The 21402-nt window shown below is 44.8% G+C and overlaps 1 protein-coding gene and 2 non-coding genes across 4 annotated transcripts in view; 2 read left to right on the top strand and 1 right to left on the bottom strand.

The window, feature by feature from the left end:
- The window catches only part of PPM1L (protein phosphatase, Mg2+/Mn2+ dependent 1L), a 395821-nt gene that overhangs the window by 219858 nt on the left and 154561 nt on the right, over nt 1-21402 (top strand). The gene's annotated exons all lie outside the window — the stretch shown is intronic.
- LOC119938511 lies at nt 3869-4006 on the bottom strand. Its single transcript, XR_005454449.1, has one exon. It is a non-coding gene; the product is annotated as a small nucleolar RNA SNORA7 (small nucleolar RNA).
- On the top strand, nt 5724-5861 carry LOC119934077. The gene has a single exon (XR_005452857.1). It is a non-coding gene; the product is annotated as a small nucleolar RNA SNORA7 (small nucleolar RNA).

The following is a 21402-nucleotide window of genomic DNA, read 5'->3' as shown; positions in this document are numbered from 1 at the left end:
GGACCCAGAACTAAGCCTTGAGGAACCGGAAGAGGATAGGGTCAGTGAAATCAAGGTTGGACAGTGTTTCCAGCAGAAGTTGGTGGCCCACTGTGCTAAATCCTGGGGTCTTGTCTTGTTTTGTGCCATTGAATAGTTTCCGACCCATAACAACACCATGGACATATCTCTCCCAGAACGCCCCGCTCTCCATCTGCAATCGTTCTGGTAATGTATCCATAGAGATTTCGTGGTAAAAATATGGAAGTGGTTTACCATTGCCACCTTCCGCACAGTAAACTCGAGCCTCTGCCCTCAACTCTCTCCCATATTGTTCAATTGTTAACCTCCCGCTGTACTGTCACTCGCCCTGCTGACCTCAGCATGAACTTTCAGTTCCCTTGCTCCCAACTGCCATTCCCATTCCTCACCTTCCCCTTCCCCTCTCCCACCCAGCTGTTTCCCTCCCTCTCACCCACCAAGACCACTCCCCCTCACCCCCTAACAAGGATTCCTCTGTACCAGCGCAGGTCCTCCGCTCCTCTCTCCCGGCCCCCTCCCTCCCCTTCTCCCCGCCCCCACCCCATCCCAGTTCTCCTCTCCCATCGCCACCCCCCTTCCCACTCTCCCCACCCAGGCCCCCGCCAACTCATCCCAATCCAAACCCTCCCCACCCCTCGCACCCTTCCCCCTCCCTCCCCACCCTCGACAGCTGATGCCAAGTGTGGCCTCTGGAACCCCCGCTCCGTTTTAAGTAAGATCCCTTTCATCCTGGACCTTTTCCTTTCCAGTTCTCTACTCCTCCTCGCCCTAACTGAAACATGGCTGTCGTCGGACGACACGGTCTCTTCTGCTGCTCTCTGCAGTGCAGGCCTCTTCTTGTCCCACTCCCCCAGACTCACCGGAAAAGGAGGAGGTGTCGGTTTCCTTCTCGGCCCCCAATGTCACTTTCGCACTATCCCTCCTCCCCCTTCCCTTTCCTTCCCTTCCTTTGAAGCCCACATTATTCGCCTCTACCACCCCCTCCAGATTCTTGTAGCCATCATCTACCGCCCTCCGGGCCCCACTTCCAACTTCTTTAACGACTTTGACCCCTTCCTCACCTTCCTTCTCTCCTTCTCCATGCCCACTCTGATCCTCGGAGACTTCAATATCCACATGGATATCCCTAACGACTCCTCTGCCGCCCGCCTTCTATCTCTCCTTGATGCTGCCAACCTCTTCCTCCACCCCACCTCACCCACTCACCAACTTGGTCATACCCTCGAGCTCATCATCTCCTACCGCTGCACTGTGTCCACCCTCACCAACTCTGTAATCCCTCTCTCTGATCATAATCTTCTCACCTGCCTCCTCACTCACACTCCTTTCCCCTGTAAATCCGTATTACTCCCTCACAGAGATCTCCGCTCTCTGGACCCCACCCATCTTTCGGAGCGCCTCACACCCCACCTCGCCGCCCTCTCCTCTCTACCCAGTCTTGATGATCAGATTACTGCTCTCAACTCTACCCTTTCTTCTCAGCTAGACTCACTCGCTCCCCTTTCCCTTCGCCGCTCTCGCACCACTAACCCACAGCCCTGGATCATTGCCACTGTCCGCCTCCTTCGCTCTTATGCTCGAGCTGCCGAACGCTGCTGGCGAAAGTCTAAACACCATGCCAACCTCGTTCACTTCAAGTTTATCCTTTCCTGCCTTAACTCAGCCCTCTCTTCTGCCAGACAAAACTATTTCTCCTCCCTTATTGACACCCATGCCCATCACCCCCGCCAGCTCTTCCGTACATTCAACTCCCTTCTCAGGCCCCCGGTTCCTCCCCCTCCTCCTTCCATCACCCCCAACGATCTGGCCTCCTACTTCATTAACAAAATTCAATCCATCAGGTCCGACCTCCCCAAAGTCTCTTCCCCCCTTTCTCCAACCCCCCGGCTCTCAACACTCTCTGCTACTCTCCCATCCTTCCCAGCGGTATCCTCAGAGGAACTCTCCTCCCTCCTCTCAAGTGCTACTCCGGCCACCTGTGCTTCTGACCCCATTCCCTCTCATCTTATGAAATCTCTCGCTCCATCCCTTCTCCCCTCCTTAACTTCCATTTTCAACCACTCACTCTCCACTGGTTCCTTCCCCTCTGCCTTCAAACATGCCCATATCTCTCCCATCCTAAAAAAACCCTCTCTTGACCCCGCCTCACCTTCTAGTTATCGCCCCATATCCCTCCTACCATTCCTTTCCAAACTCCTTGAACGAGTTGTCTACACGCGCTGCCTAGAATTCCTCAACAACAACTCTCTCCTCGACCCCCTCCAGTCTGGCTTCCGTCCCCTTCATTCCACGGAAACTGCCCTCTCAAAGGTCACCAGTGACCTCCTGCTTGCCAAATCCAACGGCTCATACTCTGTCCTAATCCTCCTCGACCTCTCGGCTGCCTTTGACACTGTGGACCACCCCCTCCTCCTCAACACGCTATCTGACCTTGGCTTCACAGACTCCGTCCTCTTCTGGTTCTCCTCTTATCTCTCCGGTCGTTCTTTCTCAGTCTCTTTTGCAGGCTCCTCCTCCCCCTCCCATCCTCTTACTGTGGGGGTTCCCCAAGGTTCAGTGCTTGGTCCCCTTCTGTTCTCAATCTACACTCACTCCCTTGGTGACCTCATTCGCTCCCACGGCTTCAACTATCATCTCTACGCTGATAACACCCAGATCTACATCTCTGCCCCTGCTCTCTCCCCCTCCCTCCAGGCTCGCATCTCCTCCTGCCTTCAGGACATCTCCATCTGGATGTCTGCCTGCCACCTAAAGCTCAACATGTCGAAGACTGAGCTCCTTGTCTTCCCTCCCAAACCTTGTCCTCTCCCAGACTTTCCCATCTCTGTTGACGGCACTACCATCCTTCCCGTCTCACAAGCCCGCAACCTTGGTGTCATCCTCGACTGCGCTCTCTCATTCACCCCTCACATCCAAGCCGTCACCAAAACCTGTCGGTCTCAGCTCCGCAACATTGCCAAGATCCGCCCTTTCCTTTCCATCCATACTGCTACCCTGCTCATTCAAGCTCTCATCCTATCCCGTCTGGACTACTGCACCAGTCTTCTCTCTGATCTCCCATCCTCGTGTCTCTTTCCACTTCAATCCATACTTCATGCTGCTGCCCAGATTATCTTTGTCCAGAAACGCTCTGGGCATATTACTCCCCTCCTCAAAAACCTCCAATGGCTACCAATCAATCTGCGCATCAGGCAGAAACTCCTCTCCCTGGGCTTCAAGGCTATCCATCACCTCGCCCCCTCCTACCTCACCTCCCTTCTCTCCTTCTACAGCCCAGCCCGCACCCTCCGCTCCTCCACCGCTAATCTCCTCACTGTACCTCGTTCTCGCCTGTCCCGCCATCGACCCCCGGCCCACGTCATCCCCCAGGCCTGGAATGCCCTCCCTCTGCCCCTCCGCCAAGCTAGCTCTCTTCCTCCCTTCAAGGCCCTGCTGAGAGCTCACCTCCTCCAGGAGGCCTTCCCAGACTGAGCCCCTTCCTTCCTCTCCCCCTCGTCCCCCTCCCCATCCCCCCATCTTATCTCCTTCCCTTCCCCACAGCACCTGTATATATATATATATATATATATGTTTGTACATATTTATTACTCTATTTATTTATTTATTTATTTATTTTACTTGTACATTTCTATCCTATTTATTTTATTTTTTTGGTATGTTTGCCTTTGTTCTCTGCCTCCCCCTTTTAGACTGTGAGCCCACTGTTGGGTAGGGACTGTCTCTATGTGTTGCCAATTTGTACTTCCCAAGCGCTTAGTACAGTGCTCTGCACATAGTAAGCGCTCAATAAATACGATTGATTGATTGATTGATTGATATTGCTGCTTACCAGCATGGGTGAATTTTGACTTGTAGCAGATTGCCTTCCACTTTCTAGTCACTGCCCAAGCTAGGAATGGAATGAGTAGGCCTCTGCTTGACTCCTTCTCTCATAGCCAAGGCTGGTAGAGTATTGGAAACTCTCCAGGTGTGACCCTGAGAGGAGAAAATCCTGGGGTAGATAAAAGAAAATCAGATCAAACACAGTCTCTGATTCATATAGGGCTTAGAGATAAAGAGATAATAATAATAATTGTGGTATTTGTTAAGCCCTTATTATATGCCAGACACTGTACTAAGCACTGGGGTGTATACGTGCCAGTCAGGTCGAACACAGTCCATGTCCCACATGAGGCTCACAGCTCAATCCTTATTTTACAGTTGAGGTAACTGAGGCACAGAGAAGTGAAGTGACTTGTCCAAGGTCACACAGAAGACAAGTAAAATACATAGTTTTTTTTAAATTTTACAGATGTGGAAACTAAGGCCTAGGGAGATGGTCACTTCCCCGTGGCACCTAGGAAGCCAGTGGCAGAACTGGGACTAGAACCCAGGTCTCCTGACTCCCAGCCCCATTCCCTTTTGTGACTTTCCCTAACTGTCCTGTCAAAAATAGCCAGTGTGCAGCTAGGGAGCAAAGAATTTGATATTTCCTGCTCATTCTGCCCTCTCTCCTGGAAGGGCCTTTGCAGCAGGTAGAGGAGCTGAGGAAGGAATAAAAGACTTGCCAGTCTGATCCTTACTTCTCCTGGAATTCCAGCTGTCTGTGGACCTGAAAGTTAATCCCAAATAAGGTGTTTTAGTGCAGGAATCACTGTTCCTGTTGTCAACCAGAACACTAATGGTATGATTGAATTCAGGTGGCATGGGTGTCAAAAGTTTCCAGGGTCACCAACTGCTGAAACTACATTTCAGAAAGTGTGAATAAAAATGACAAGCTTTCAAACTTGGTTACTGAACGATCAAAAGGGGCAGAGATTAGATGTTTTCTTTGGGGGCGGGGAGGGGGCAGTTGTTCACATATGAGCTGTCAGCTGAGCTCGTGATAAACTCCATGTCCAGGCACCTACAACTTTAAATCATCATCATCAATGAAATTTATTTTTTTAAGGTATTGGTTAAGCATTTCCTATTGGTTGAGTACTGGTCTAAGCACAGGGAGAGTTACAAGTTAATTAGGTTGGTCACAGTCCCTGTCCCTCATGGGGCTTCACAGTCTCTGTAGGAAGGAGAACTAAGGCACAGAGAAGTTAAGTGACTTGCCCAAGGTCACCCAGCAAGCAACTGGCTAAGCCAGAATTAGAACCCAGGTCCTCTGCTTTCCAGGCCTGGACTCTTTCCATTAGGCCAAGCTTCTTCTGTGCAATATAATAGTACAATATAACAGAGTTGGCAGACATGCTCCCCGTGCACAACTAGTTTAGAGTCTAAGCAGAACACTGTACAGAGTGCTTGGGAGGGTATTAGCATTATTATTATGGTATTTGTTAAGTGCTTACTATCGAGCAATATTCTAAGTGCTAGGGAAGATACCAGTTAATCAGTTTGGACACGGTCCCTGTCCCAGATGGGACTCACAGCCTAAGTCAGAGGGAGGAGGATTTAATCCCCATTTTATAGTTGAGGTAACTAAGGCACAGAGAAGTTAAGTGGCTTGTCCAAGGTGTCACATTAGACATGTGGAAGAGCTGGGATTGCAACCCATGTCCTCCGACTTCTAGGCCTGTGCTCTTTCCACTAGACCACACTACAATATAACAGTACAGTATAACAGAGTTGTTGGGCACGTTCCCTGCCCAGTGAGCTGAGAGTCTAGAGTTAGACAGACATTAAATAAATAAATAATTCCTAATTTAAGATTTAAAGATATGTACATAAGTGCCCCCCTGTCAGGTTCGCACCTGGAGAGTTTCCAGTACTCTACCAGTCTCACTTACAGGAGGGCAGGTCAAGCAGAGGCATATCCATTCCATTTCTAGCTTGGGCAGTGGCTAGTGAGTGGAAGTCAATCTGCTACAACTCAAAACTCATCCTGCTGAGCAGCAGCGGCTTGGAGAGAGTCGAGGGTGGAGACTCTAGTTTTACTGCTTGGAAGAAGGCAATGGTAAGCCACTTCCACATTTTTACCAAGAAAACTCTATGGACCTACTACCAGAATGATTGCACATGGAGGTGGGGCGTTCTGGGAGAGATGTGTCCATGGAGTTGCTATGGATCAGAGATGACTCGACAGCATAAGACAAGACTTAAGTGTCATGGGGTTGAGGGAGGGGTGACTATCAAATGCCCAAGTGCAGAGATGATGTAGAAAGGAGAGGAGGTGGGGCTTGTGGGATGTTGGATGTGGCGGGTACAACAGCGTTGCCCCTAGATTCCTCTTTTTGCTGCCCCAGGGTAGAGACCGCCCATAAAAAAAAATATTGGGGAGCTCTATCGACAGGTCCAGTTTTAGGTCATTTTTACAGACTGTCCGTGAGCGTACAGATGGTCGGCAACCCACATCTGGTGTCTCAATGAACGGACGGAGAAGAGTCAGTGAGTCATTTTAGCTGTAAATGGGCAATTTGCTTTTTAATTAACCATGTGTTTTCTTTAGTCCCTAATAATTTATATTCTCTCATGAGGGACTGAATAATTATCTTTTATATAAGGAATGACTTTATAAAATAGTGTGTTAGACTGTGAACCCCTCTAATATCTTCTCAGAATGTGAGGCCCTTGAGGCAGTGTGGTTTAGTGGAAAGAGCCTGAGCTTGGGAGTCAGAGGTCATGGGTTCTAATCCCGGCTTTGCTACTTGTCTGCTGTGTGACCTTGGGCAAGTCTCTGTGCCTCAGTTCCCTCATCTGTAAAATGGGGATTAAGACTGTGAGCCCCATGTGGATCAACTTGGTTAGCTTGGATCTACCCCAGTGCTTAGAACAGTGCTTGGCACATAGTAAGCGCTCAACAAATACCATCTTATTATTACTGAGGGACGGGGTCCATTTCTTATTCCCACCTGCATAATCTTTCCCAGTGCTTAGTACAGTGCTCTGCGAACAGCAAGCACTTAAAAAATACTGTTTAATGACTGCTATAATAATAATGATGGCATTTGTTAAGCACTTACTATGTGGAAATCATTGTTCTAAGCGCCGGGGGGGCTACAAGGCGATCAGGTTGTCCCATGTGGAGCTAAGAGTCTTAATCCCCATTTTCCAGATGAGGGAACTGAGGCACAGAGAAGTTAAGTGACTTGCCCAAAGTCACAAAGCAGACAAGTGGCAGAGCCGGGATTCAAACCCATGACCTCAGACTCCCAAACCCATACTCTTTCCACTGAGACACACTGCCAAAAGTGTACTGGCCTGCCTGGTTTATTTTGGGTAATATCAGATTCATCCTAAAACCTACTCGAACTTTTCATTTGCGGAAGAAATTATTTGCTTTATTGGAAAAGGAGCCTTTGTTTTCCAAAATATGATTTTTCCAAATTTTCTAAAATATGGAATTTTCTTGGAGGGACACAAACATTGGGAAGGAGAGGGATGGCAGACGAAAAGGAGAAGGGGCATATACGGAGGTAGCTTATTTTTGTCTTTCACTTTTGTTGCAGATGAAACAGTTGCTAGCTGAGGTTTAGCTTTTTGGGCACTGCAGCACAGGTGTGGGAAATAATTTACAGTTTGGAGAGCACTGAGCTAACCTAGCTTAAACAATTCAGCAGTTTCTCAAGCTGTTTTCTCTTGAACTCCTCCTCCTTGGACTCCTTAGACACACCCTTTACAACCTCAAGTGAAGAATGAACTTCACTGAAGCACCCATAATTGCTTGGAATCAAAGCTCATTGAATCAGCTAGGTCATTAGCCCCACACTATTTAATTACAGCAGAGAGAAATTGTCATAGCTTTCACCTACCAAATCTGTAGCTGCGTTTTCCCTGAAGTGTTCATGTTTTAAGTATGTTAGAACTAGAAAGGAAATGAAATGACACTCCAGTAAATAATCCTGGTGAAACAAGGCCCTATTTCATCCACCGTGCTTTAATCCGTCTATTGTGTTCTTCTGATAGACATTGCAGAACACATTTGGAAAAATGGGATTAACCCTTGTGCTCTTCTGCATCAAATACGTTGGGCCGCTTTCATACTGAAATGGTTCCTTGCTGTGAGTGTTTTTCATTTTTTTCTAATTGCTACTGTGAATGGAGTGCACGGATAGTTTTGACTAGTGATTCTGTATTTTTAACTGTCTGTCTTTTTCCGGGAGTATCATAGGGACAGGGTAATGTGACATTAAGGATTTATGCCTTTGTAGGATGATTTTCTCCACAGAGTAGCAAATGGGTAAAGCCCCCCAAGAATTTCATTTTCAGTTTTACCACATGTTGATTGTGACATTAGGACATGACGTCTTTTTAGGGCCTTAGCTGTGATTACTGATTACGGTACCGTATTTCAATTACTCTCCCCACCTTCAAAGTCTTATTGAAGACACTTTTTCTTCAAGAGGTCATGCCTAATTAAGCTCTCATTTCCTCTTTTCCCATTCCCTTCTGCATCGTCCTGCCATTTGGATTTGTTCCCTTTATTCACTCCTCCCTCAGCCCCACAGCACTTATCTGTAATTTATGTATTTTGCTAATGTCTGTCTCCTTCTATAGACTGCAAGGTCGATGTGGGCAGGGACCATGTCTACCAACTCTGTTACACTGTTATATTATACTCTCCCAAGTCTGTAGTACAGTGCTCTGTACAGAGTAAGTGCTCAATAAATATTGATGATTGACAGACTGATATTTCAACTTTCAGTTTTCAGGACTGAAGTCAGTTCTGCTGTAAATCAGAGGGCTGCATGTGGTTGTTATTTTGAGATACATTTTTCCATAGACTTACATTTTGCAAAATGGGGTCCATTTCGAAACCCCTGGACCACAAAAAAGCATTTCCTTACTTACTATATATCGTAACATTGTACATCACTAAACTACTGTTTAATCTTAGTTAAAATACTTTAACACAAAACATAACATTAACTTTGATTTTTTTAGAAACAAAGTTTTAAACAAAATTCACACCAAAATATTTAAGCATAGAATATATAACAAAGTAAGCCATCGTAAGTCTTAGACATAAAGTGACAGTTTCACATCAGCTCTGTGATTCTCCCTGTCTTCCTTGGCAAAACCCACCATACAGGCTGTCATTCTAGACTAGTCAGTCATATTTATTGAGTGCTTACTGTGTGCAGAGCACTGTTTTAAACGCTTGGGAGAGTACAATATAGCAATATAACAGACACATTCCGTGCCACAACAAGCTTACAGTCTAGAGGGAAGTTGGTGAATGATCATGGCGTAGTGGGTAGAGCATGGGCCTCAGAGTCAGAAGGTCATGGGTTCTAAATACGGCTCCACCACTTGTCTGCTGTGTGACCTTGGGCAAGTCATTTCACTTCTCTGTGCCTCAGTTACCACATCTGTAAAATGGGGATTGACTATGTGAGCCCCACATGGGACAGGGATTTTGTCCAACCTGATTTGCTTGTATCCACCTCAGCTTTTAGTACAGTGCCTGTCACATGGAAGTGCTTAACAAATATCACAATTATTATTATTATCATTATAATACCCACCCTCACCGCCCCCAGCCCCCACCATGGTCCAGACTTCTTTTCTCCTCATCCCGTTCGTGCTTCTGATGTCTGGAACTGTCCTGTGTGGTACGGTTTTTGACCTTTGACACTAACCTAACCTTACTTGCAGCTGCTGTTCTTCCCCCCACTCCATTCTCCAACCTGTGGCCCATTAATTCGTTCATTCTTATTCATTGAGTGCTTACTGTCAGTTTCCCTATCCCAGAAGAGCCACAATCGCTCAGTGGAAAGAGCCCAGGCTTTGGAGTCAGAGGTCATGGGTTCGAATCCCAGCTCCGCCACTTGTCAGCTGTGTGACTTTGGGCAAGTCACTTAACTTCTCTGCGCCTCAGTTACCTCATCTGTAAAATGGGGATTAAGACTGTGAGTCCCCCGTGGGACTACCTGATCACCTTGTAACCTCCCCAGCGCTTAGAACAGTGCTTTGCACATAGTAAGCACTTAATAAATGCTATTATTATTATTATTATTTACCACGTGTAGAACACTATACTAAGCACTAGGGAGAGTACAATACAACAGAATTAGCAGACATGTTCCCTGCCCATAACGAATTTACAATCTAGAGGGGGAGACAGACATAGGAATGAATAATTTGTAATAGATAATTTAAGAATATGTACACAAGTGCCTTGGGGTTGGGGTGGGGCGAATATCAACTGTCCACCACTGGTACAGAAATGTCAATGGATGGGGACAGGGTGGGGAGGAAAGAGATAATAATAATAATAATAATAATAATAATAATAATAATAATAATGGCATTTATTAAGCGCTTACTATGTGCAAAGCACTGTTCTAAGAGCTGGGGAGGTTACAAGGTGATCAGGTTGTCCCACGGGGGGCTCACAATCTCAATCCCCATTTTCCAGATGAGGTAACTGAGGCACAGAGAAGTGAAGTGACTTGCCCGAAGTCACACAGCTGACAAGTGGCGGAGCCAGGATTTGAACCCGTGACCTCTGACTCTAAAGCCTGGGCAGGTTGGGAGGAACCATGCCCACTCTCATCCCACCCTACACTTCTTTCACAGCATCCGTGGCCTTGGCCCTGGCCATGCCTTAGAAGAGAAGTTGCAAGTCAACCCTGGGAGTTGGTGCGAAGGACTATCCTTCAGGTTTAGTGGAAGTTTTTGATCTAATGATTCATGAAATTATGTGCATAATTTATTAAACCTTCAGGATAATCCATTTGCCTTCTGTTTGTCATGCCCAAGCAATTTACCATTGTAGGAATTTTGCTAATAAGCTGTCAGGAAAATGAAGTAAGTCATACTGAGAACAATCTGAGCCCAACTCTTTTCCCCCCACTGTGATTTTTATCGATGTTAGAGTTAATTCTCTGTTATTTAGGGCCGAATTATTCAATTTTTTGTGCATTTTCCAAACCTTCTAAACCATGTCCTGTTAATCCTGTCTGACTGGGGTTGAGTAGGAAAGGAAAAGGAGCTGAAAATCAAACCTAGTCAGTGATTAGGGTGGCTACTGATGGCAGTGAACAATTCCAGGCACCCCTTTGTGCTATCCTCCTACATTTTCATTTAAATAAATAATGAAATAATGGCACCATCAATGTAAAGCAGAATTAATAGCAGTGTTTGAGCCTGATGAAATTGATGTATTGTCATTGTTCTCATTAGTTATTAGCATTCACACATTCTATTTGAAATCCCGGTGCTCTTTTAAAATATTTCATCCTGCTCTCTTTCTTCCTTAATCACGTGGAAATGGGGGAAAAAAGGAACAAACAAACCACTTACCAAGAAAAGTCCTGGAAAAGTAGCCATGAGTGATTTCTCAGACTCTGTTTTCCTTTCTTTATTTGGAGCTGGCAGCAGGCAGTGGCAGGGAAGCTGGAAATACCAAGATTTGGCTTCTAAATACATCTCTAAGGAAAGGCAGCGTGGCTCAGTGGAAAGAGCACGGGCTTGGGAGTCAGAAGTCATGGGTTCAAATGCCGGCTCCACTAATTGTCAGCTGTGTGACTTTGGGCAAGTCACTTAACTTTTCTGTGCCTCAGTTACCTCATCTGTGAAATGGGGATTAAGACTGTGAGCCCCACGTGGGAAAACCTGATAACCTTGTATGCTCCCCAGCGCTTAGAACAGTGCTTTGCACATAGTAAGTGCTTAACAAATGCCATCATTATTCATTATCAGTCTATACTTCAGTCTATACTTCACTCTGTTGCCTGGATTATCTTTCTACGGAAACGCTCTGGGCATGTCACTCCCCTCCTCAAAAATCTCCAGTGGTTGCCTATCAACCTTCGAATCAAGCAAAAACTCTTAACTCTCGGCTTCAAAGCTTTCCATCACCTCACCCCCTCCTACCTCACCTCCCCACCTCGTACCTCACCTCTTTTCTCTCCTTCCACAGCCCAGCCCGCACACTCCGCTCCTCTGCCTCTGAACTCCACTGTGCCTTGTTCTCGCCTGTCCTGCCGTCAACCGCTGGCCCACGACTTATCTCTTGCCTTGAGTGTCCTCCCTCCTCACATCTGCCAAACTGGCTCCCTTCCTGTTTTCAAAGCCCTACTGAGAGCTCACCTCCTCCAGGAGGCCTTCCCAGACTGCGCCCCCCCTTTTCCTCTGCTCCTCCCCCCACTCCCTCCCTTCCCCTTCCCCTTACACAGCACTTGTGTATATTTGTACATATTTATTACTCTATTTTATTAGTAATGTGTATATATCTATATTTCTATTTATCTATTTTGATGGTATTGACACTTGTCTACTTATTTTGTTTTGTTGTCTCTCTCCCCCTTCTAGACTGTGAGCCCGTTGTTGGGTAGGAGTTGTCTCTATCTGTTGCCGAATTGTATTTTCCAAGTGCTTAGTACAGTGCTCTGCACACAGTAAGCACTCAATAAATACGATTGAATGAATGAATGAAAGTATTTGAAAGTCCTTTAGGAAAATCTAGTTATAAAAGTAGCTTAAATATTTTGCTGTCAATTGAATTTTTGTTCCTGAGTTATACGTGCTCCAGACAGAGTAAGCGTTCAGTACATTCTGTTGACTGATTTGTTGACTGTATTGTTTTGGTCACTCAAAGATGTGGAGTTTGAGATTTTTTTTGCATTGAACTTCTCATTATTAGCCATTTGAGCTGTTTGTAAGTAGTAGAGGATCGTGCAGAACAATTAAAATGCTCTCTACCAGTGGTAGGGGATTAGGAAAAAACAAAAAAAAAACTTGCAAAAAGGATTATAGTCTCAAAACTCAAGATGCTTTTTTTTTTCCCCCATCCTGGTTAATCTTCTCAATTCTCTTTATGACAACATTTTCCACTCTACCAAGATCTACCCTTCTTCCCCAGTAACCACCTATGAGTTACCTCAGGAAAATGCCACAAACTGATTTGACCATGAAATTTAGCTTGACAAAGGAATACATCTTTGAATTTCTTCAGAGTGCTGTTGCTGAGGCAACATGAGTATTTATCAAGAGCAAGATGACAGTTATAATCTGCAATTCCCTGTCAGCTGTGCTGCAGGAACAAGAAAAGCCCAGGAGGACTTCATGGACACGGGGATAGCCATGTGGTTTTGATTAATCCCAAAATCTACCTAATGCTATTTCAAGTCTACCTGAAACCGGTAGAGCAGGAAGGTTGAGCAGGACCATCATCATAGTGTAGAAGTAGATGCATATAGAAAATAAGAAAATAAGCAAAAAACTCATGGGAGAGGAGGGAACTGAAAAAAAAAACATGATGTTGACAAAGACTGAGTCAGTAAGATTAGATACACTCAGGAAATAAACTTTCTTTGTGAGATTAAATATTCTTGCAGCTTCTTTTGGCATATAAATAAGTACTTTACAGATCATCTTCATCAGTGGTATTTATTGAGCTCTTACTTTGTGCAGAGCACTAAGTGCTCGGGAGAGTTCAATATAACAGAGTTGGTAGACTTGTTACCTGCCCACTTCATTCATTCATTCATTGTTGTATTTATTGAGCGCTTACTGTATGCAGAGCACTGTACTAAGCGCTTGGAAAGTACAAGTTGGCAACATATAGAGACGGTCCCTACCCAACAGTGGGCTCACAGTCTAGAGTTTACATTGTGTAGGGGGAGGTAGATATTAATGTAAATATCACCATTATATACTTAGTATTATGAAATACTCTAAAAAAGCACTGCTAAACACTTAAAAATACTCATTCATCTATATCTTTTCCAGATGCCCTAGAAATGAGATTCTAGTCCCCCGGCTTAGCATGTTTTCCCATCAAAATCCAACAATCCACAAGCTTTCCCACATTCAGTGCCCTCCAAAAATCCCACCTCCTCCAGCAAACTTCCCCAACTAATCTCCCAGGATTCAAAGATACATAACCCTAGTAGCCAACTCTAGTACTTGTGAACTTACTGATGCCCACCCTCAGCACTCCTTCATGTATGTTTGTCCAGTTTGCATTCAGTTATTTATTTTGACCTCTCTAGTTGCTAATTGATCAGTGGTGTTTATTGAGTGCCTTCTATGTGCAGAGCTCTGTCCACCAGTATCTTTGTGTTTTTCTCCCCCTTTAGAGTCTAGGCTCCTTGTGGGCTGTGAATGCGCCACTTCTTCATTCTGAACTTCCTCCACTCCTAGTGTAGTGCACTAATTCAAATGGGTGTTCAATAAATACTATTACCACTTGTTAAATTCCTGTTGTTATCACTAGAAGGCAAATCAGAAATTGAATGTTATAAATGAAACATCTTGGGGCATTCTTTGATCCCCCTCCCTTTGCATCATAATTATTACTTAATGCCTTAATCTGCACAAAGCAGACATTCAGTAAATATTAATGAATTAACAAATGAATGGTAGAAGAAAAATAACATACCCCACAGATTTATCTTTCAGTTAGCATTCTCTGCATTTGTATGTAGGTTGCGTTTCTGAATTAAGCATCAGTTCAACCTCCAAGCTATGGGGGAGTACTGCAGCATGTATTTATTCCTAAATGTGTATATGCCTAGAGAAGCAGCATGATGTAGTGGCAAGACCACAGGCTTGGGAGTCTGGGATCTGGGTTCTAATCCCAGCTGCACCACTTGTCCGCTGTGTGACCTTGGGCAAGCCACTTCTCTATGCTTCAGTTACCTCATCTGTAAAATGGGGATTAAAACCGCAAGGCCCCCCTCCCCACCCGCCCCATGAGACAACCCAATTACCTTGATCTATCCCAAGGCTTAGAACAGTGCTTGGCACACTGTAAGTGCTTAACAAATACCATTATTATTATTATTATTATTATTATTATTATTACTATTATTATTATTATTATATGTAAAATGGGGATTAAGACTTTGAGCCCCATGTGGGACAGGGTCTGTATACAACCTGTTTACCTTGTGTCCGCCCCAGTGCTTAGAACAGTGCCTGGGCCATAGTAAGTGTTTTACAAATATCTCTATTATTATTATTATCATCAATATTTTATTTATTTTCAGTGCTTAGAAAAGTTCTTGGCACATAGTAAGTGCTTAATAAATACCGTCATTATTGTTATTATTATATTTGTAGCTTGTTTCGGTACTTAAAAATACATGAAGTTAAACATTTTGGTGGGCCCAAGCTGTCCACTGCCCTTACTTAAATCACTCTGAACATCAGACAACTTTTTTTTAAGAATGATATTTGTTAAGCGCTTTACTATGTGCCAGGCACTATACTTATACTAAGCACTGGGGTAGATACAAGATAATTGGGTTGGACACAGTCTATGTCCCACATGGGGCTCAAGGTCTTAGTCCCCATTTTACAAATGAGGCAACCGAGGCACCGAGTTAAGTGACTTGCCCGGGGTCACACAGCAGACAAGTGGCAGAGCTGGGATTGGAACTCAGGTCTTCTGATTCCCAGGCCCATGCTCTTTCCACTAGGCTACACTGCTTCACTAACCCTTGTTGGAATATATTTCTCCCCATGATTATATATTTGTCCTTTAAATTCAACGAAGGTACCAGTCATGATGAAGTTTGTTCATTCATTCATTCATTCATTCATTCATTCATTCAATCACATTTATTGATCATTTATTGTGTTCAGAGCACTGTGCTAAGCACCTGGGAGAGTACAATACAACAATAAACAGACATATTCCCTGCCCACAAGTTCACCAATGAGTGCTTGTGTGGCTGAACAGGCCAGTGCAGGATAATAATAATAATGATGATGATGGCATTTGTTAAGTGCTTACTATGTGCCAAGCACTGTTCTAAGCACTGAATCCACAGTCCAGCCACATTGTGCATACAAAAAGTTTACTCTGTGTTGTTTGGTTGTATTCAGTGCTTTTAGTGTCTGGTGCTGTTTTCCCTTGCCGCCTTGTCTCTTCCTCCAGGTGAAGTTTTGGATTAAGGAGATCCATTCCCTATTTCTTGTCAGGGTTACATAAAGTTTTATCTTCTGCAACTGACTCTCAGTTTTCAGCTGGGAAGCAGCATTGTCTGAGCCTTTGTTTGACCTTGTCCTTAAAATGCTCTCTCTGCCTTCCTTGCTTTGAGTTTCCCAGTTTCAGCTCTCCGTACAGAAGCTGACTCTCATTCTCCTCAAATATCCCACCCAAATTTCTTCACAGGATTGTCTACTGAATCCCAACTCCGCCATTTGTCAATCCCAATCCCATCCCAACTCTGCCACTTGTCAGCTGTGTGACTTTGGGCAAGTCACTTCACTGCTCTGTGCCTCAGTTACCTTATCTGTAAAATGGGGATCAATCAATCAATCATATTTATTGAGCACTTACTGTGTGCAGAGCACTGTACTAAGCACTTGGGAAGTACAAGTTGGCAACATATAGAGACAGTCCCTACCCAACAGTGGGCTCACAGTCTAGAAGGGGGAGACAGAGAACAAAACCAAACATATTAACAAAATAAAATAAATAGAATAGATATGTACAAGTAAAATAAATAAATAAATAGAGTAATAAATATGTACAAACATATATACATATATACAGGTCCTGTGGGGAAGGGAAGGAGGTAAGACGTAGGGGGTGGAGAGGGGGACAAGGGGGAGAGGAAGGAAGGGGCTCAGTCTGGGAAGGCCTCCTGGAGGAGCTGAGCTCTCAGTAGGGCCTTGAAGGGGGGAAGAGAGCTAGCTTGGTGGATGGGCAGAGGGAGGGCATTCCAGGCCAGGGAGATGACGTGGGCTGGGGGTCGACAGTGGGACAGGTGAGAACGAGGCACGTTGAGGAGATTAGCGGCAGAGGGGCGGAGGGTGTGGGCTGGGCTGGAGAAGGAGAGAAGAGAGGTGAGGTAGGAGGGGGCGAGGTGATGGAGAGCCTTGAAGCCCAGGGTGAGGAGTTTCTGCCTGATGCGCAGATTGATTGGTAGCCACTGGAGATTTTTGAGGAGGGGAGTAACATGCCCAGAGCATTTCTGGACAAAGACAATCCGGGCAGCAGCATGAAGTATGGATTGAAGTGGGGAGAGACACGAGGATGGGAGATCAGAGGGAAGGCTGATGCAGTAGTCCAGACGGGATAGGATGAGAGCTTGAATGAGCAGGGTAGCAGTTTGGATGGAGAGGAAAGGGCAGATCTTGGCAATGTTGCGGAGCTGAGACTGGCAGGTTTTGGTGACGGCTTAGATATGAGGGGTGAATGAGAGAGTGGCGTCAAGGATGACACCAAGGTTGCGGGCTTTTGAGACGGGAAGGATGGTAGTGCCGTCAACAGTGATGGGAAAGTCAGGGAGAGGGCAGGGTTTGGGAGGGAAGACAAGGAGTTCAGTCTTGGACATGTTGAGTTTGAGGTGGCGGGCAGACATCCAGATGGAGATGTCCTGAAGGCAGGAGGAGATGCGAGCCTGGAGGGAGGGGGAGAGAGCAGGGGCAGAGATGTAGATCTGAGTGTCATCAGCGTAGAGATGATAGTTGAAGCCGTGGGAGCGAATGAGGTCACCAAGGGAGTGAGTGTAGATCAAGACTATAAGCCACATGTGGGACAACCTGATTACCTTGCATCCCCCCCAGCACTTAGAACAGTGCTTGGCACATAGTAAGCACTTAACAAATGCCATTATTATTATTATTACTTCAACCTCTCCATCAGCCGCAGTGCAGTATTTTACAATCTGCCATTTCTGCTTCCAGTCATGGAGAATGGAGAGTTGTAAGACCAAGTAGAATTTAATCAGAAGGAAATTTAGCCCCCATTCTTTACTTCCACACAAAGCTTCTCACAGTCTGGATTAGTTCGCTCTGCACTTCAGCCCACTGTGGGTGAGAACAGTGTCTATTCTGCACCTATTTTGGCACATGGACAAAACTCGAGAGAAATGTTAAGGCAATGATGTGTTTTTACTCGTTTAAGTCTCCCTTTATATAATTTTCATGTATTAAATGACTTGGAACACACATCTATTTTTTTCTGATTCGCAAATCATAGAAGTAGTTTTCAAAGATCATTTGGTAAATTATCTGCCTTCAGGCAGAGCTGTGTACTCCAAAACCACCTCACAGAGATTTTATCAACACCATTAAAGTTTTCTTATAAACTTTTCTTTTGTTCTTTAAAATTAGCATATTTATAATGCTCATCGGAGAAGATGAATTCCCAACTAACTCCTGTAGTATTTTAATTTAAACAATATGTATGTAGAGCAGAAGCTAGCAATAACCCCTCTTCAGATCTCCAAACCTCAGCCACCATTTGAATGCTTAGAATATAGACTCAGGATTACTGTAGGGAAAAGAAAACACAGCTTGTTACATTTACTTTATAAATTGTGTTGACTTATGTAATGGCTTCTTTTTCTCAGACGACTTAGATAAACAATGTATTTAAGGAAAAAATGACAGTCAGTGTCTTGGGAAATAAAAGGAAATGAATAATTGAGGGCTGTACACTCTAAATTTTATCCTTCTCAGCCCAACCACTTCCAATGTGGAGTGTGATGATCTGGACATGACTTGTTACCCCCGTAAACCCGTAGGTAAGGTAACAGGATCACCGTGGCGTAGGCTGTCTGGGCTAAGAATATAAAGCCAGGCTATCACCCTACAGCAGATGGTCCTCTCTTTCTATTTCATGGAGACCAGCTTTCACAGGGCAATTCATTATTTTCTACACTTGAAGCAGCTGTGGATTACTGTAATTATGTCCCTGTCAATCCTCTGTGAATCCTAATTCTCACTTTACATGTCTCTTTGGTACCTGGTTAATTTTTTCATGGTTGTGTGATTTCTCATTTACTGAAAGCTTTGCAAAGTGAATGCTACTAAAGTTAGATATATCTGGGACACTGCCAACTGACTATTATTTGCAGATGCTAGTACAAACATATATACATATATACAGGTGCTGTGGGGAGGGGAAGGAGGTAATGCAGGGGGGAGGGGCAGGGGGGGAGGAAGGAGGAGGCTCAGTCTGGGAAGGCCTCCTGGAGGAGGTGAGCTCACAGTAGGGCTTTGAAGGGAGGAAGAGAGCTAGCTTGGCAGATGTGTGGAGGGAAGGCATTCCAGGCCGGGGGATGATGTGGGCCGGGGGTCGACGGCGGGACAGGCGAGAACGAGGCACGGTGAGGAGATTAGCGGTAGAGGAGCGGAGGGTGCGGGCTGGGCTGGAGAAGGAGAGAAGGGAGGTTGAGGTAGGAGGGGGCGAGGGTGATGGAGAGCCTTGAAGCCGAGGGTGAAAGAGTTTTTTCCTGATGCACAGGTTGATTGGTAGCCACTGGAGATTTTTGAGGAGGGGAGTAACATGCCCAGAGCGTTTCTGCACAAAGATGATGCGGGCAGTGGCGTGAAGTATGGATTGAAGTGGGGAGAGACACGAGGATGGGAGATCGGAGAGGAGGCTGATGCAGTAATCCAGTCGGGATAGGATGAGAGATTGAATGAGCAGGGTATCGGCTTGGATGGAGAGGAAAGGGCGGATCTTGGCAATGTTGTGGAGGTGAGACCGGCAGGTTTTGGTGACGGATTGGATGTGAGGGGTGAACGAGAGAGCGGAGTCGAGGATGACACCAAGTTTGCGGGCTTGTGAGACGGGAAGGATGGTAGTGCCGTCAACAGTGATGGGAAAGTCAGGGAGAGGGCAGGGTTTAGGAGGGAAGATAAGCAGTTCAGTCTTGGCCATGTTGAGATTGTCCATCTTTATTGCTGTATTGTACTTTCCCAAGTGCTTAGTACAGTGCTCAGCACACAGTAAGCGCTTAATAAATATTAGTGAATGAATGAATGTACATAAAGACACCTGTTTTCCCTTTTGGGCTATTTTGGACCCATAGTTAAGGACTATTATTCAGGCGAAATCAGATCACAGTCCAATCAGTATTTTAAATTGGTTTCCATATGCTTGGATTGAGGAAGTGAGTGTTCTGAAGTGTATTTTTCTGTTGTAAAATTTCTATTATGAACTTTTCCAGGTTGGAGCAAATTTCACAATCATCCTTGCATAGAGATTCCTTTGTAGGAGCCATGTAATGTCACTCCAGAATCTGTCCTTGAAACCATGATTTAAGCCCGCCGGCCTGATTGACAGACTGTAGTTCCCATAGTTCTGGCCAATTCCTCACCTGGCTAATGTGAGAAGGCTGCCCTTTGGAGGTTGAGACAACTGTAAACGCATTCAGTAGAAAAGAACGGATTATACCAAGCTTGAATATGTTAAAAACATGATGACTTGTCAACGTGGCACTTCACCTATAGTGCACCACTGAAGGTTAATCCTTAGAGAGAATAATCCACTAATAATAATAATAATTGTGGTATTCATTAAGGGCATATTATGTGTCTGGTAGTGTACTAAGTGCTGGAGTGGATACAGGCAAATCGGGTTGGACACACTCCCTGTCCTACGTGGGGTGCACAGTATTAATCCCCATTTTTCAGATGAGGTAACTGAGGCACAGGAGAGTAAAGTTGCTTGCCCAAGGTCACACAGCAGATATGGCAGAGCTGGAATTAGAACCGAGGTCCTTCTGACTCCCAAGCCTGTGCTCTATCCATTAGGCCACACTTATGCTCTGCATGTTTGTTGTAAACTGTACCAAATCAAAACCCTGTAGCTACAATATTCACCCTATTTCATTGATTTCATTGATTACTCAAAGTAATCACTGAATATAATTTAGGTTCTTCTTTTTTTATTTTTCAGTAGGTAGTAGTCCTACTAATATTAAGCATCTCATGTGGACAATCATTGCATTAAGCACTGGGGAAAAATAAATGGATGAGAATTATGCATGGTCGCACCTCATGTGGACAATCATTGCATTAAGCACTGGGGAAAAATAAATGGATGAGAATTATGCATGGTCCCCAAGAGTTCACAATCTAAGAAGATTAATCAATCATATTTACTGAATGCTTACTGTGTGCAGAGCAGCACTGTACTAAGTGCTTGGAAGAGAAGATGGAGAGAAGGGACTGGCAATAGACACATCTAATCCCAGCTCTGCCATTTGCCAGCTTTGTGATCTTGGTCAAGTCACAGAACTTCTCTGGGCCTCAGTTTCCTCTTCTGAAAATTGGAGATTTAAAGTCCTGTTTTTAATCCTTATATTTTGTATATCCCATGTAGGACAGAGACTGTGTCTGATCTGATTGTATTGTATCTACTCCTGTATCTACTCCAGAACCTTGCACAATGCTTGACACAGAGTAAGCACTTAACAAATGCCACTATTAGTGTTATTATTATAAGGAATTCTTAACAAACCTTAAAAAAATAAAAGACAAGGGCAAACACAATAAGAGCAATACAAAACAGTAGAATGCAAGTTTCCTGTGGCCAGAGAACATATCACTTTTTTTTTGTACCACACAGTGCATTGCACCCAGTGGATGCTCAATAAATACAACTACTACTACTTCTGAGGTTAGAGGAGCAGAAATTCAAGCTTCTTGCAATTCAGAGTCCAATAGTCAGACGTCAGTCTATCAATGGTATTTATTGAGCATTTACTGTGTGCAAAG

This window comes from Tachyglossus aculeatus, chromosome 1 (assembly GCF_015852505.1).
Source record: "Tachyglossus aculeatus isolate mTacAcu1 chromosome 1, mTacAcu1.pri, whole genome shotgun sequence".
NCBI lineage: Eukaryota > Metazoa > Chordata > Mammalia > Monotremata > Tachyglossidae > Tachyglossus > Tachyglossus aculeatus.
Note: the sequence above shows the minus strand (reverse complement) of the source record. Positions and strands in the feature narration are given on the sequence as shown.